We start from the raw sequence: 11,801 nt of genomic DNA, 5'->3' as shown, positions 1-11,801 counted from the left end.
CCAGGCCCCACCTTTCCTGGCTGTGGTCTTGGGCATTATACTTGTTTTGAGACTCAATTTTCTCATCTGTAAAATGGGCTCAGGATAGGATGGATCCTCCCCTCGCTCCAAGGACTGTTACGTGAGTTCGGTGAAGCGTACATGGAAGTGCCAGGCGCAGGGTCTGCACTGGCCTGCGCTCACTAAGTCATGGGTATGATAATTATCATTTTGGCTTGTGATCAGGATGTGTTTCAAGCGAGGAGCACCTCTCCCAACCCAGCGTGTGTGGGGGTGGGGAGGGGGAGCCGGGCATCCGCAGGTGACACTTGAGCTGAGTCTTGAAGGATGAGTAGGAGGCAAGGGGAGGACATTTCAGGCAGAAGGAGCAGCACAGGCAAAGGCATGGCTTAACTGGAGAATTGCATGCTAATTAGTATGCCCAGAACACAGAGTGTGTTGAATGAATGAAAGACCATTGGGAATAAAATTTTCTCTTTACACCCCCTGGCACTCCCTAAATACCTGAGCAGGAAGGCTTTGCCAGGTTTGGGATATAAAAGAGGACAGGAAGGGGATGCCAGGGTGGCTCAGGTCATGATCCAGGGTCCTGGTGATCTCAAGCCCCAGCTTGGGCTCCCGGTTCAGTAGGGAGTCTGCTTCTCCCTCTGCCTCTGCCTCTCCATTCGTGCTCTTGCTTGGTCTCTCTCTCTCAAATGACTAAATTAAAAAAAAAAAAAAAAAAAAGACAGGAACATCTCTGTCTAGGAGTTCAGTATTCCTTACCCCTCCTTACCCCACTCACCTCTCCAGGTAGGACTGTGACCCCAGACAAGCCGCTTCTCACTTAAAACCTCAGTTTCTTCCTCTGTAAAATGGGACAGTTGGAGAGAATGTAAGTGAAGCACAGAGCACACCAGAATACCAACTGTTCACTAAACCCCTCGTATGTGCCAGGCTCTGGGCTGAACTCTTTGTTCATTTTTAAAATTTTTCACAACAAACCTGGGCGATGCCTGTTTTGGGGACACTTGGTTTTGTGGCTTATGAAGCTGAGGGTCCGAGAGTTCTCTCCACTTGCACTTTTCAAACTCCTGTCATTTAAAAGGGTGCCAACACGCTGCGGCAGTTGAGGGGGACACACACACACACACACACACACACACACACACACACACATTTTTTCCCCTTGGATCCGATGAATATTTTATTGAGAATCATATGTGGGCAATTCAAAAGGGCCTCTGCCCTCAGGAATCTGGTCAATCAGATGGGAGGACAAGTGGTGGGGAGGCTACGTTAGGCTGGTATGCAAATGAGCATGTGCTGGACTTCTGCTTCATACTGCTGCTCTGTTAATTGCTCAGTTAGATGACCTTTGAAATATTCTGTAGCCTCGTCTCTATTAAGAGTATAAATATGTCCCCAAAGTGTGATCATGGAGTATTTACATCACTGAGTCAGAAGTGATACACATATGTATGCTATAGATGATAGATAGATAGATAGATAAATTTTTTTTTGTATTGTGAAAGTAATATGTAACACACCAAATACTTCAAAGATGGCAAAATGATAGTATTTTAAGTGACACGTGAGTCTCTCGTGCCAGCCCTTGCCACACTCTGCTAATGATCTAAGTTATTTTTTTAAAATTTTTTATTTATTTATGATAGTCACAGAGAGAGAGAGGCAGAGACACAGGCAGAGGGAGAAGCAGGCTCCATGCACCGGGAGCCCTACGTGGGATTCGATCCCGGGTCTCCAGGATCGCGCCCTGGGCCAAAGGCAGGCGCCAAACCGCTGCGCCACCCAGGGATCCCCGATCTAAGTTATTTTTATGCTCACGCTGGAGCCACATGGAAGAAATTGAATCTTGGGTTTGCCACTTATCAGCTGTGTGACTCTGGGCAGGTGATTCAACCTCTGACCAGGGGCAAATTGTGGGTCTTCTGAGGATTGCTGTGCGGAGCGAAGGAGGACCTGGCCTGTGGCCCGTGCTCAGTATTCGTTGGCTGTTACCCTTCTTCTGCTTGTTACTTACTGTACTGGAGTTGTTACCCTTCCTCCAGCTCGAGACTTCATGCTCCAAAAAGACAGAGAAACCCTGTCTTCACTTGTTTGCTCTGCAAACACTTGCGGAATAAGCACATGAATCCTTATGTGTAGACATAGTCTTTGAACAACAGCGATTATAAGACAAAGGATTTCACACATAAGTTAAAAATAGATTTGGGTACTTTCCCATTCCAGAATGTGTTGACTGACCCCTATTCTTTAAAAAGCTGAATAATATACCCCAATGCCTGAAGGTGCTATTAGTTATTGAACAGACAGATCCCCTGTACATGGGTGTTGAGCAGTTTGGGTTTTACTGTGATGCACACTGGTGTAATAGACATCTCTGTTCTGCGTGTTTGCACACTTCTTGGATTCCGATTGGACGGCAGATCCCAGGAAGCGGAAGCGTTGGAGGAAAGGGTGTTTGGGATGTTGATGGAGCCTGCCCCGGTTCCCTCCTGAGCTGTTGTGCATTTCACATTCCTCCTGAGGCCTGGGAGAGAGAGCCTGTAGGTATATTTCAGAGGGGGGGAACAGTGGATGGCGCTGTCCTACTGGTGGCGGTGGGTGTAGCGTCTGGTGCGATCGAGGGGGAGTGATAGTTCCTGCAGGCAGCACACTCTGCAGCCCTTGGGTTTGAATCCAGCCTGTTGGGGGACTGTACCCTGGAAGATATTTGCCCATTGTACACACAAGTCCATCTACTTCCCTCTAGAAATAGGTGGCTTTGTATTAGTCAGGTTTTCCTATGATAATACTATGTAACAAGCATCTCCCAAGTCGCAGCTGTCTTTAACAGCAAACCATTTGTTTCATGCTCCCAGGCCAGCAGAGGACTCAGCTGAACTTGGCGGGGCTTTGGACGGGCTGGCTGGCCATGAGGCTTTGATACTGCTCCATGTATCTTCACCTGGATGCCCAGGCTTCCAGGCAGTGGCTTTTCTGTGGTGGACAGTAGACCCTCACGAGCTCAGTGGGAGCCCACGGTGCCTCAGGAAGTCCCTACAAGGAACTCGTGCTGTGTTCCTTCTGCTCCCATTTGGTCAAAGCAAGACACACGGCCAAGCCCAACATCAGGCAGAAAGACATATACTCCCCTAATGGAGGCTGAGTGGGAGGGAGTATATATTTTCTGTCACAGTCAGGTTTCTGATGGGGCAGGACAGAGTCTGGGTTGAGGGTCAGCCCAGAGGGGGTGCTGAGAATTGTGCCTCATTTGTGAGGGACACACCAGTGCAGGGCTCTGCATAAGGAGACCTGGCTAGAGTCGATAACCCAGAACAGGTGGTTCTTGTGTGCGAGCCTCAGTTTCCCCATCTGGAAAATGGGAACAGTGTGCCCTCTCTGGCATAGCTGCTGTGAAGCTCAAACATGATATCGGATAAGGAGGTGTTTTGTGTCTGTGATATGAGGTGGGAAGGTGAGGGATCATTGTCTTGATTGATTTTTTTTTTTGAAGATTTTATTTATTTGACAGAGAGAGAGTGAGCACAAGCAGGGGGAGTGGCAGGCAGAGGGAGAGGGAGAAGCAGGCTCCCCATGGAGCAGAAGGCCCGACGTGGGGCTCTATCCCAGGACCCTGGGATCATGACCCAAGGCAAAAGCAGACGCCTAACTGACGGAGCCACCCAGGCACCCCTTGATTGATTTTTAAAAAAATAATTAATTTATTGTAGGGGGAGAGAGAGACAGCATGGGAGGGGTGGAAGAGAGAGAGGGAGAGAATCTTAAGCAGGCTCCATGCTAAGTGTGGAGCCTGATGTGGGGCTCGATCCCAAGACCCTGAGATCAGGACCTGAGCTGAAACCAAGCATTGGATGCTTAACTGACTGAGCCACCCAGGCACCCCTTGATTGATTTTTTGCTTTGGATTTGATTTATAGTCCCTCAGGCTGTGGTTCTGCAGCCAGTGGAGCCGGGGAGCACGGTGAGGCCAGGGAAAGGCTATTCAAATCCCCGCTCTGCCCCCATGGGCCACACGACCTCCCACCAGCCTCATTACCTCTCCGAGCCTCCGTTTTCCCATCTGTAAAGTGGACGTAGGGTCGGTGCTTGTGACTCAGCAAGAAGGGCTATGCAACACCTGGCGCGAAGTGGGTCAGCAGCCGCTGGTGCCCGTGCGCGTGGAGCTGCTGCCGTCCCGGCTGCCGTGGAATGTGGAGTTCTGCAGAACCGGGTATTCCCAGTACCTCTTGGGAATGTTGTGGGGACTCTGTACTCAGACTGCCTGGGTTCAAAGCCCAGCGCCAGCACTCTCCAGCTGTGTGACTTTGGGCCAGGCAGTTAACCCCTTGTGCCTTAGTTTCCGCGTCTGTAAAATAGGAGTAATAGTGGCATCTGCCAGAGTAACTGGGCTCGTACATAGTGCGTGCTAATGAACGTGCGTTCTTGCGTCAGCATTATCTTCATTGTTATCTTGTATTATTATGAGTCTGCAGAGGCGCAGGGAGGTTGCTTCTGGTCTTGGGAATCCCCAGGGCCTTGGGAAAGGGGTGAGGAGAGGGACATTTCTAGGATCTCTGCTTCTGAGCAGGTGTTCTGCCCCCTTCTGCTGCAGCTGGGGGGCTTTCTGTTAATGGGTTCCTGTTTATTTTATTTATTTTTTAAAATTTATTAATGGGAGGGCAGCCCCGGTGGCTCAGCGGTTTAGTGCCGCCTTCAGCCCAGGGCGTGATCCTAGAGACCCCTGCAGACCCTGCAGGGAGCCTGCTTCTCCCTCTGCCTGTGTCTCTGCCTCTCTCTCTCTCTCTCTCTCTTGTGAATAAATAAATAAAATCTTTTAAAAAATAAATAAATTTATTAATGGGAGACACACAGAGAGAGAGAGAGAAAGAAAGAGGGGGGCGGCAGAGAGGCAGAGACACGGGCAGGGGAGAAGCAGGCTCCATGCAGGGAGCCCAACGTGGGACTCGATCCTGGGTCTCCAGGATCACGCCCTGGGCTGAAGGCTGCGCTAAACTCCTGAGCCACCCGGGCTGCCCTGGGTTCCTGTTTATATGACATTCTCTCCCAGGACAGACACTACCTGCTGGGGAGGAACCTAGTGCCTTTATAAATCACTCCTCACTCAGGACGCCTGGATGGCTCAGTCGGTTAAGCATCTGGCTTCGGCTCAGGTCATGATCTCGGGGTCCTGGGATCGAGCCCTGCATCAGGCTCCCTGCTCAGTGGGTTACCTGCTTTTCCCTTCCTTCTGCCTGCTGTTCCCCCTGCCTGTGCTCTCTCTCTGTCAAACAAGTAAATAAAATCCTAAAAACAACAACACTCTGCACTCTTGAACCTGGGGCCGCCCCAGCCAGGGAAGAGTCCCGGAAGCTCTGAATTTAAGGAATGTTCACACTGCCCGTGGTGGAGGCACTCGGCGGGCTTCAGGAAGCCGTGATTGTGAGTATTGGTGGAGGCCACCAGGCTAGGTGTGCAGGGTTAGAGGCCACTCACTCACTCCTTCTTTCATTCATTTAATGAACGCTGATGCTGTGTGGATCATGTGCCCGGTCCTGTGCTGGCTGTGGGGGAAATAGGGTTCAGCTGGGTGTCAGGGTGGGTCTCTGAAGGATGCTGGGTGGGGTAGGTAGAGTTTCCGGGGTGCCCCATGCATGGATTCCTGTGTGACCCTGGGCAGGTCACTTTACCTCTCTGAGCATTTCTTCATCCGTAGGTGAGTCTCCAATGTGCTGAGATGTCCCTGGAGGTGAGAAAGGATAGCTTTTGGCCTGGTGGGACCTCATGGTTTCTGCCTGGGTCTCTGTGCCTTCAGAAGTTTGGAATTGGGGCCCCTGGGTGGCTCAGTCGGTTAAGTGGTTAAGCGTCTGACTCTTGGTTTTGGCTCGGGTCGTGAGCTCGAGCCCCACGTCGGGCTGTGTGCTCAGTGTGGAGTCTGCTTGGGATTCTCTCCCTCTCCTGCTCTCTCCACCCCTCCCCCTGCATCTAAAAATAAATAAATAAAATCTTTAAATTAAAAAAAGTTGGGTTGATGAGGAAGCTGCCTTTCTTCCACTTGGTGAGACTCAGCTTTTGAGGACACTGATGGTATTTATAGTAAAATAAAACCAATAAGAGAGTATTCGTGCTCTCCTGGGCACGGTGCTCATCTGTGTTTCTTTTGATTCTCGTGGCCCCATTTTACAGAAGAGAAAACCGAGGCTCAAGGAGGGAGTTGCACGCCCAGGGTCACCTCTGAGAAGGGTAAATGCAGGTCCACGCAGCCTGACAGCGGCCCCTGTGTCCCCCCCCCACCCCAGCTGCCTCCCTGGCAGTAAAGCAGGACAGCCCCAACATTCTGTCCTGTCTCTATCACGTGCTTGCTGTGTGACTTTGGGCAAGTGACTTGGCCTCTCTGAGCCTCAGTCCTTGCCTGTGGAAAGAAAATGCTAAGATTTTCCCTGTGAGGCCCTTGTGGGACTGGGTGAGGTAACCATATAAAGCTGCCCGCACACAGGAGGCACTTGAAATATGGGAGCCCTTCCCCATAAAAAGATCACCTTAGGGTCTTTAAAACAAATGTCTGTAAGATATGCCAAGGCGGACACCTGGGTGGGCTCAGTGGTTGAACATCTGCCTTCGGGTCAGGTTGTGATCCCAGGGTCCTGGGATCGAGTCCCGCACTGGGCTCCCCATGGGGAGCCTGCTTCTCCCTCTGCCTGTGTCTCTACCTCTCTCTGTATCTCTCATGAATAAATAAATAAAATTTTAAAAAAAGATACGCCAAGAAATTGCTTTATAAATCACAATATAAATCTCTCTTGCTTGATGTAGCAGCAGAAATAGTAACAGTGGCTATAATAAGAAGTCACAGTTAGCTTGGATTGACTGCTTCGTATATGCTACTCCGATTCCAGTTCCTTGGACAGAAATGTGCATTTGTGCATTATTTTATCTCATCCTTTACAGAATCCTTTCTTCAACCTATGAAGAATGGTGTTCATGTCGTTCCCATTTTACAGACGGGGAAGCTGAGTCTCTGAGAGCCTAGTGGCAGGCAGGGAGCCCTGAGCCCCTTGGAGTGTGAACATCACCGCCGGTGTCCCACTCGTTGGGGACCCAGCTGTATTTGCAAAGGCTCTGGGTCAGGCTACGGCTCCCAGCCCACTATTTATAGCTCTTTTCTTTTTGTTTGGTGTCCTCAGTGACGAAAGCCCTTTCTGGGACTGGCCTGTTCACCCGGGTGAGGGGGTGGTGGTGGTGAGGCACGGCTGGGAGAAGGAGACTCGGGTGTCGTGGGGTCTCCCAGTAGAAGGGGATGCCAGCGGGCCCGTTGGGGACACTGAGCTCACCGTGTGACATCACGCCCGCTGCCCTGCCCGGGTGTGAGGCCTGGGCCTCAGTGGGCGCTGTGCCCGCGGAGCGCTGCCCTGTGCTCCGGGCCGGGCCGGGGCGGGACTGCTGGGGGATCTCCCAGGGCCCTTTGGCCTGGGAAGCTGCCAGGGATTGTTTCCTTCATGTTAGGCCCCAGCCCTGGAAACTCTTGTCTTTGTTTCTAGAACTGATTACCTGCACGCCAGGGGCTGTGCTTGGCCTGTGAGGGGGTCCTAGGTCATGGGAGGGAACCCAGTGTCGTGGAATGAGTTCTGGGCCAGAAGTCAGGACTCTGAGTTCTAGTGGCAGCTACTCTGCTGTGTCCTTGGGGAAGCCCCTTCCCCTCTCTGGGCCTCTTTCACCGGGGAAGAGGGTAGCTCCAGAGCCTCTTACTCAGCTTGAGGTAAAAGTAGCAGAGTCCGGATTTGAACTCAGGCCTGCCTCCTGCAAACCCAGACTCCCTATAATAATGCATAAGGCAGCTGGATGCCTTCTCCCCATCATCCCCTGACCCTGTGGGAAATATCATTCCCCCCCCTGAGAACTTCCAGGGCAGCACTTCCTTTCCTCCTCTGGGATGGTTGATCATTTTCATCTTTGTTATTTATTAAGTGCCTACTGTGTACCAGGGCCTGCACTGGGCCCGGGTCTCAGGGCTGCCTGGGACGTGGCCTCTGCCCTCTCAGGGGAGAGAGAGGAGGGGGACGAGAGTGGTGTGCTCAGGGCTGGGATGGCGAGTAGGGGCCCCGCGGGCACTGTTCTCCTGGTTCCCCTTCTGCCAGTTTGTAGCCAAGCTGTTTCCCATGAGGCACTTGGGATTTGGATGCGAGGGGAAGTGTTGGCACCAAGCAGACCACCTTCTCCTTGGAGCGGCGACAGGTGCACAGTTACTGTCGGCACTAACTCTGGAAAGGAGGCGGTCATGCCTCCCAGTGTCGCCTTTATGCACATGGTCTTCATCACAGCCCACAGCACAGGAAAAGCTTCTGCTTTTCCTTCTTTCAGTTCATTAAAAATGGGGGTTTTGTTGGAAGGGCGGGGGGACAGCAAAAAGCTTTGGAAGAATTTTTGGAATGCCCAGAATGCTGGCTGACCCAGCAGAACAAGTGTGAGCCATCTGCCCTGGCTTTGGTTGGGGTCAGATGGGCTTCTGTGGGGGCTCTCTGGGTGTCACCCACTTCCTGTTCTAAGGCCTGAGTCACCCCCGAACGGTGGCTGTCCCGTGGACGGCAGCCGGAGCCTGAACACGCTGCCCAGGTGGAGCCGAGCAGCCCTTGCTGTTTTGTCACCCACCACGGGAGTGGCCTCCCTTCTTGGCCTCAGTGTCCACACCTGTGGAATGGGGATGCTGACGCCTGCCTCCCAGCTTGGCCACGAGCTCTCAGCAAGTCGCCGTCTGTGCTGTCCTGTTGGGTGGGTGGCGCTGCCAGGTGAGGCCCCTTCTTTCTGGAGCACTATGGGGTTCCCGTACCTTTGTGCTACACTTGGTGGGTCCCTCTGCCTTATTCGGTTGTCCCCTGCATGCCTGGCATGTAGTGGCTTGAGATTACTGCTTGTTAAGTGACTCTTGTTTCATTTTCCAAATTAATAATTTTTATTCTCTTTTTGTCCTTATTATAATACATTTACATTTTACATCATATAGTTTTACATTATAATACAATACGTTTTTTTTCTCCATTGGCGAGCATTTAGAAATAATAGATAACCCAAAAGGAGGAGATAAACTCTTCTAATCCCACTTCTAAAGATAACCAGTGGTGATATTTTGAAGTATGACCTCTAGACTTGTCGGTCACGCTGTGCGCACATCCATGGGATTGAAAGATGTCAGCGCCATATCTTGGGTGTCAGGATGTTGGCTTTATTCTCAGGCAGCTTGGTTCTAATCCTGGCTCTGTGACCCAGCTGTGTGACCTTAGGCAGCTCACTTCCCCTCTCTGAGCCTCAGTTTCTCCTCTGTAATGTGAGGCTATGTGAGGATTCAGGGAGTTAATGTGTGTGAAAGGATTAGAGGTGCCTGGCACACAGCAAATGCATCATTTCTGTTAGCTGTTATTTTATCTGTATGTGTATTTTTTTTCTTGTTTTGAGCGGTGGGCCCCTTTCTAGGAATGTTGCAATGTAAAAGTGGTGGATTTGGACATTAGGTTGGGGGGACCCCCAGACTGCCTCCTCTGGGAGTGCCCAGTGGTGCTCAGTTTCCTGTCAGAGATGAGGGCTGCTCAGAATGCGGGTTGGGCCGGGTGCTTTGGCCCACACAAAGCGTTCTGGATGCTCTTAGAAGCCAGTCCTGATCTTTATCGCTCGGGGATGTTTCCTGTCCCCACTGAGGCCTGGGCGTTGTCCAAGTTAAAGCAGTTGGAGGATCCCAGGGGGCTGGAAGTGACCCCTGTAAGATGAGCTCAGCAGGAAACCTTCCTCCTCCTGCTCTGGCTGCAGCTGTGGCTTCAGGATGGGCAGGGTCAGCTGGCTACCCCCTAAGAAGGTCTGGAAGCTAAGAAGTCACCTGGACACATGTGGGACCCAGAGGGCTGGAGAGAGGAAGCGGTAAATGGGGCTTGGTTTTCCGAGGTGAATTTCAGGTTGGTGATATCAGGGGAGGGAAGTGATGTCCCCCTTTGCTCCCTCTGTGACCATGGGTGAGTTAGATGACTGGATTTGCTCTCAGCTTCCTTGTCTGTAAAATGGGGCTGGTAGGAGGTCTCCCTTTATTAGATTGTTGTGCCACGACATGTAAAGGCTCCTAGCACAGCCAGGCACACGGTCAGGGCCTTCTCCCCACCGATTATTGCCATTTCGTACATTTATAACAAAAACACTGACTGAGCAGACCGGTGCTAAGTACTTGCTGTGATCGTCACACTGAATCCTTGTAATAAACTGTAGTTGCAATTGCTAATAACTACTGTCCTGCCGTCTGATTCCGCATTGCTTGGGGGTACACTTAACCAGGGCTCCACACCTTTGACAGTGTAGTGAGACATCCAGCACTCAGTAAGTGATCAATAAAAGGCAGCCATAGTGGTTAACTATTTTTATTTTGCTGTCACTCTGCAGCACTGATTGTATGTGAGGCAGACCACCCAACCCAACGTCTGCAATTTGGAGCACCTGCCCCTGTGACGGCTTCTTCTGGAGCCGATCCTGAAAACCACTGCTGGTTTTCATTGTCCTTTGCCCCCCTTTAGTGGTCCCCCAGGTCCCGATCACCCTCAGCTGCTCTGAAGGATGGCTGCTGAGTCTTTGGAGGTACCCCTGGGGTTCCGCAGATTGAATATGGTACCCACAGTGTGGCACATCCCAGATGTCTCCCTAATTGGGTAATGAATAATTGGACTCTTGTTGTGGGATGTGGTACTGAATTTGGGAAACTGTGTTTTTGGGGGGTGGAGCACAGAGGAAGGAGTCTGGTTAGTAGGCAGTGTTGGGAAGATAGCTGGCCTTGCATGCTGCTGGCTTGGGCTGTGGCCTGGGTGTACCAGGCTGTACCCTTCATATGCCACTGTTTCCAGACATGTTTCTTTGACAGTGCTTCCAGGGGGAGAATGATCCTGCGGGGGCGGGGGGTTCAGCTTCTAGAGTGTGTGTACTGTGAGGGCGTAGCTGTAGGGTAGGCAGCTGGACCAGGCCCGAAACCCAAGATGATGCTGAAGAGAGATGCTAAGCTTTAAGTGTAACTCTGTGGGTGGTACTTATTACAAAAACAATATAGAGTTATTGTAGAGGGTGGTTCTTATTGCAAAAACAATACAGATTCATTATAGAACATAAGCAGCACACACACATACACACAATACCCTACAAAAATCAACCAGAATGTTAACCACCTAGATATATACTACAGTGCTTAACAATAACTAAAATAATATGATTAATGTTTATTGAGCACTTGCTAAATGCTTTCCATGCTTGATCTCATTTCACCCATTTGGAAAACCATACTCATGAGAGATTTGAATTCAGGACCTTGTTGTCATGAGCATATGTTCAGAATCATCCAAAGGATCTGGTCCTCCATTGATTCTTCCACCTACCCTCCATCTACTTTTCCATCCCTTCTTCTATCCATCCTTTTATCTACCCATCTATTTTTTTCTATCTACCCATCCATTCACCCCTCCATCTACCCATCTTTCCTTCCCTCCTTCCACCCATCCATCCGTCCATTCATCTTTCCATATAATCATCCATCCTTCCACTTACCTATCCATCCAACCATCCATCTGTCCATCCATCCATCCATCCATCCACCCATCCACCCATCAGTTTACCCACCCAAATGTCTGTCATCAGTGTATGTATCATGCTTCACATATATCCACCCATCTACCCATACATCCTTCTGCCCATTCACCCATCCATCCATGTACCCATGTATGCATACATCCATTCACCCACCTATTTATTCCCCATCCATCCAACCATTTTTCCATCCACCCATCCATCCATTTCATGCAACTATT

General features: G+C 50.7%; 1 protein-coding gene across 3 annotated transcripts in view; it reads left to right on the top strand.

The window, feature by feature from the left end:
• The window catches only part of KIAA1671 (KIAA1671 ortholog), a 200,682-nt gene that overhangs the window by 2,993 nt on the left and 185,888 nt on the right, over nucleotides 1-11,801 (top strand). The gene's annotated exons all lie outside the window — the stretch shown is intronic.

Source organism: Vulpes lagopus, chromosome 14 (genome assembly GCF_018345385.1).
Source record: "Vulpes lagopus strain Blue_001 chromosome 14, ASM1834538v1, whole genome shotgun sequence".
Taxonomy (NCBI): domain Eukaryota; kingdom Metazoa; phylum Chordata; class Mammalia; order Carnivora; family Canidae; genus Vulpes; species Vulpes lagopus.
Note: the sequence above shows the minus strand (reverse complement) of the source record. Positions and strands in the feature narration are given on the sequence as shown.